The 4,525-nt window shown below is 40.4% G+C and overlaps 1 protein-coding gene across 1 annotated transcript in view; it reads left to right on the top strand.

The window, feature by feature from the left end:
* The window catches only part of LOC106466014 (zinc finger CCHC domain-containing protein 2-like), a 26,691-nt gene extending 22,198 nt beyond the window's left edge, over positions 1–4,493 (top strand). The window contains exon 10 of the mRNA XM_013926260.2: positions 4,484–4,493. The gene's annotated coding sequence lies outside the window, so the exon portion shown is untranslated. The remainder of the gene's footprint in view (positions 1–4,483) is intronic.
* The last annotated feature ends 32 nt before the right edge of the window (positions 4,494–4,525 follow it).

Below are 4,525 nucleotides of genomic sequence, written 5' to 3'. Positions count from 1 at the left end.
CAACATACGATAGACAGCAATAGAAGAAGTAGATATACATCAAATATACGATAGACTCGATCTCCAGGGTTTCCACTCTTTGCCCATCTAAGCATTGAGAACGCTTGCTCCAGTCTTTTATACTCCACTCGAATGCCCTTGGCTAATTCTTACTTGCACAATTCTCCACCAATTTCAATGCGCCCTCTATCTAGGTATTCTATATAAGCACCTCATTCAGATAATGTAATCACTTTTTCGGGACATAAACCGGCTATTAGTGGGAGAGTGTCAGCGAAGATAAATATTGTTGGAAATACATTTTCAGTTTAGGAAAATGTTAACTTCCAAAACATACTTACCTCCACTGACACTATAGCTAGAATCCAACATTGAGAAGGTGGAGGGCTTGGTGCAGGCATGAACCATATAGAAAGCGTCTGTATAGAACAGGAGTGTACCAAGATAAAAATGATACAATAGGGGGAGAACTGCACTGCATCTAGAACAGGTATGCTCTTCACCAGGAACTCAGTTCCTATATCAAAGGTGGAATATAATATGAGTAATCGTCAGTATAGGCCAATCCCAACCAGATATCCAAGGTTCCACAAATCAGGGTTGGAATTAAGAAGCCGTAGTACCTACATTCCACGTTGGTGGCTAAGGCAATTGGACTACAATGTTAGATAAAAAGATTATAGAACGAATTCCAACCTGTAGCCATAGGGTGATGCATTCAGAATCACGATAAGAAAGTAAGCAACACCAAAATGGACAAACTTTCTCCTCCACCTGAAGAAATCCAAAATACAACACCCCAGGCTCGGAATGACGGGATCATGTATGCTATACTCAACCAAAGGAACAGAACTCATCTGGTCTGGAATTATTAAAATTCATTCTCACTTCCCAAACAATTGGGCAAGGAGTATTCCGCTTGCCCCTAGAATTATGGAGAGGATGTTGAACCTGTGCTCAACCAAGGACCTAGGATGAGACCACTTCACGTTCAGAATTATAAGGAGATAGTGGTCCTCCTTCCATGAACAATATATGAAACCAACATTCACTCCCCAACTGGATAGCTTTGTGTCAAATCTGAACCCGAATTACGAGTAGGAAGCCCCCCCCCCCAATTCACCCTCTTCTCCAAGAGTGGAGGAACACATTCGAATACTTTGGAGGAAAAGCCTCTGTCTGCCACCCCAGTGGGGTTGTAAGGGCTCCCGGGTTCCATTAGTAGAATCGTGGGGGGAGCAATACTCGTTGGGGAGTCCTAAGGAAGTGTGCAATAGGTGAACCAAGTTCCCTACATTTTAAAAAGCAAACCAACCCCGATTTATTCAACCTGATGATTGGCCTGGACGGGCAGGATCCCTTTTAGCTTTACTCATGATAGTCCATGAATGGCAGTCAATAAAAATAAGGTAATACCATCTGGTAGGCACCTAGATGATCTTATGGAACACCCCATAGTAATTATAGTGAAAGTGTTTGCTAGCGTGGAATTGAAAAGAGAAAGCATATCTGTCTGGGCAACACTCGCCACAGAGTGGGATCCAGTGAAAAATAAAGGGACCTTGGAAATAAAAGAGTACATGATTCAGGAAAATACCCACCTCTGGTTAAAATCTAACTGATGTGGTCAAAATAGCTAAAGGAGTAGTCGAAAACCCTCAGAAGAGGATATAGTAAAGTATTAGTAGTAGTCCACAAACCAGCCCACACAATGTCTTCCAGAGGGCAATTCAACTGGGCGGCTAGTGACATAGAGATATGACGAATCTGGTGAAATGTAACACGCAAAATATTCCTCTTCTGTAACAATAATTCATTATAGGCCATGTGAATCAATTTAAGAAGCCACCTCATTAGGGTAATGGGAGATAAGTCACGGGTAATAGAAGGATTCCAATGAATGAACAATTGATTCCTACTACCACGAAATTAGTTAGTACGAGCCACATAACATTCGAGAACCCTAACAGCACATAACAAATGATCAGGATTTGAGCAGTCATAAAGGTGAAAAATGGCTGGCAAATGGATTGGTGAGAAGGATCTTTCCTCTTCCCAAGCTGCCAGTCTTGGGAAGAAAAGACCTGTCGGAGTAAAGCAGGACAAATGTGGAATGATAAAGACTCCAATGCACATGGATTGCAAACAACTCTGACTGACGATGTCCATCAACAAAATACAATTTAAGAGAAATATGAAACAAAGAACACGAAGTTAAGGTCTCAAAGGAAGGATAAGACAATGCATGTAAAACAACTATAAAATCCCAATTCTGTAATTGAAAAGGTCGTTTGGGTCAAAGAATACAAAAAGATTTGAGTAGACCTGATAGTACTGAGGATTCAAAAACCTTTCAATATTTGGAATACCGAAAAATAGTGGATAAAGATGCCTTATATAAAGCCATCATAGACAAAGCAAGACCCCTCTCAAATACTCAAGTCATAAAATGGGATATGGTAGATGCTACAGAATGAAGAGGGTTTAAATTCCTTTTGAAACACCACTGATGATATGTATTCCATTTTCGTTGATAAACGGCTGTTGTTGGCCTACATAAAGATTTACGTAAATACAGAGAAACCTTAGAAGTTAAACCCTTGTGTATAACTTCCATGCATGAAGATTGAGTTTTGAACATCAGGGTGGAGAATGTCTAATCAAGGTTGTCTCAACAAAGACTACCAATGTGGAAGAGGTAGAGGTGGACATTCCTGCAGATACTGAAGATGCAGAAACCACGTCTGAGCTGGTCAATATGGTGGAACCATAGTCAGAACTCGGGGCAATAGCCAAATCGTGGGAAAAGCATATAGATGTAAACCTGTCCAGTCTTGACTGAACACATCTATGGCAAATGCTTGAGGATGAGGTATCGGAGACCAAAACAATTGCAGTTGAGAATTCCAATGAGTCACAAAGGCATCAATCATTGGAGACCCGAACTGAGAGCAAATCCACTCAAAAACCTCATGACGTATCATCCATTCCATCTCAAGAATCCGGTTGGGTAGAGACAAGTGATCTGGAATTAAATTCATCACTCCTGGAACATGACATGCTAAAAGACTGATACAATGGGAATGAGCCCAGTAGAGATGATCCAAGGTACGAAACAAAGGTCTCGAGAATGTGTGCCTTCTTGACAAGAAATCTGAGATCTGTTGGAATGTATCATGACAATTTTACCCTGCAAGAAAGACAGGCCTTGAACCATTGCCCAGTGTACTGCAAGGAGTTCAAGAATGTTGATATGGAACATAGACTTGTCTTCCGTTCAAATACCCTGGAACTCCTAACCTTGAAGCTTAGCTCCCATCCCAGAAGAGATGTATCTGTGAACAGATGGATCTTGGGACAAGGTGGTGGAAAGGGTACCCCAATAGTACTGTTGTTCTGATTCAACCACCATTCATAATCGACTATGTTGCTCCTGAGTAATGAGACAGGATGATCCATTGGTCGTGCAGTGACCACTGAAGGGACCTCATATGTGCTCATCCCAAAGGAACGAGAGGTTCGAGGGATGCCCACATCCCCAAAAGAGAGAGAACCATCTATGCAGTAGGAGAAGGATGGCTCTTTCTATGGCTTGAAGCCTGATTGGGGTTGGTTGAGCATGACTTAAGTGACTATTGAAAAACACACCCAGATGGACGAGATATTGCATCGGAGAGAGAATAGATTTCTCCAATCTGATAAGGAAACCTGCTTTTGTGGCTTCTGAAAGGAGCATCTGAAAGTATTGTTCTGCTAATTGACGGGATGATGCCAGAAGGAACCGAACCAGTCGTCCATATAATGATGTGTGCACAGGCCCAAGAAATGCAGATGATGAGAAAAAGCTCGAACAAATCTGCAGAAGACATAAGGTACAGATGCAAGACCAAAAGGTAGAGCCCTGATCTGTAGCACCTGACCCTTGTGCACAAATCTAAAAAAACCTCCGAGAATATTCCACTATGGGAATATGGAGATAAGCATTAGTACCATCAAACATGGTCATCCAGAGCCCTGGTGCAAAGTGCCATTGTAGGTTAAGAAAATATTCCATAGTAATGCGAAGAGGATCTAAAAATTGGTTAAGTCGAAGGTAAGTATGTTTTGGAATTACACAGTTCTCCTTGACTGATGGCTTTTACCACCAAAAGTAAATAAAAGGCATAATACGGTTTAAATTTCAGATTTTTGCTTGTATGTATACTTTCTGTTTCTAATTAGTTGGAAACTACAGACATTTATTACTGAAGTTCTAGGTTTCTGAAACTGAGAAATCAGAGCTCAGACAAGTCACATGGCACAGAAGAATGATTTTTGAGAATTTTTATCATTTCTTTTTCAAATTACAATTTAGATAATACAAAAATGTAATTATATACAATGTTTTGATTCCAAGTTTACTGACATACATTGATAATAAAATTTGTTTCATTAAATTTTTAATTTAACATTATAAACATGATGTACGACTTCAGGCTCAAAGAACAAGACAAGCTCAAACACGATCTAATTTCAAATAAAGCTT

The sequence above is a fragment of the Limulus polyphemus genome, unplaced genomic scaffold, assembly GCF_000517525.1.
Source record: "Limulus polyphemus unplaced genomic scaffold, Limulus_polyphemus-2.1.2 Scaffold2121, whole genome shotgun sequence".
Lineage (NCBI taxonomy): Eukaryota > Metazoa > Arthropoda > Merostomata > Xiphosura > Limulidae > Limulus > Limulus polyphemus.
This window is presented reverse-complemented; position numbering and strand designations above follow the sequence as displayed.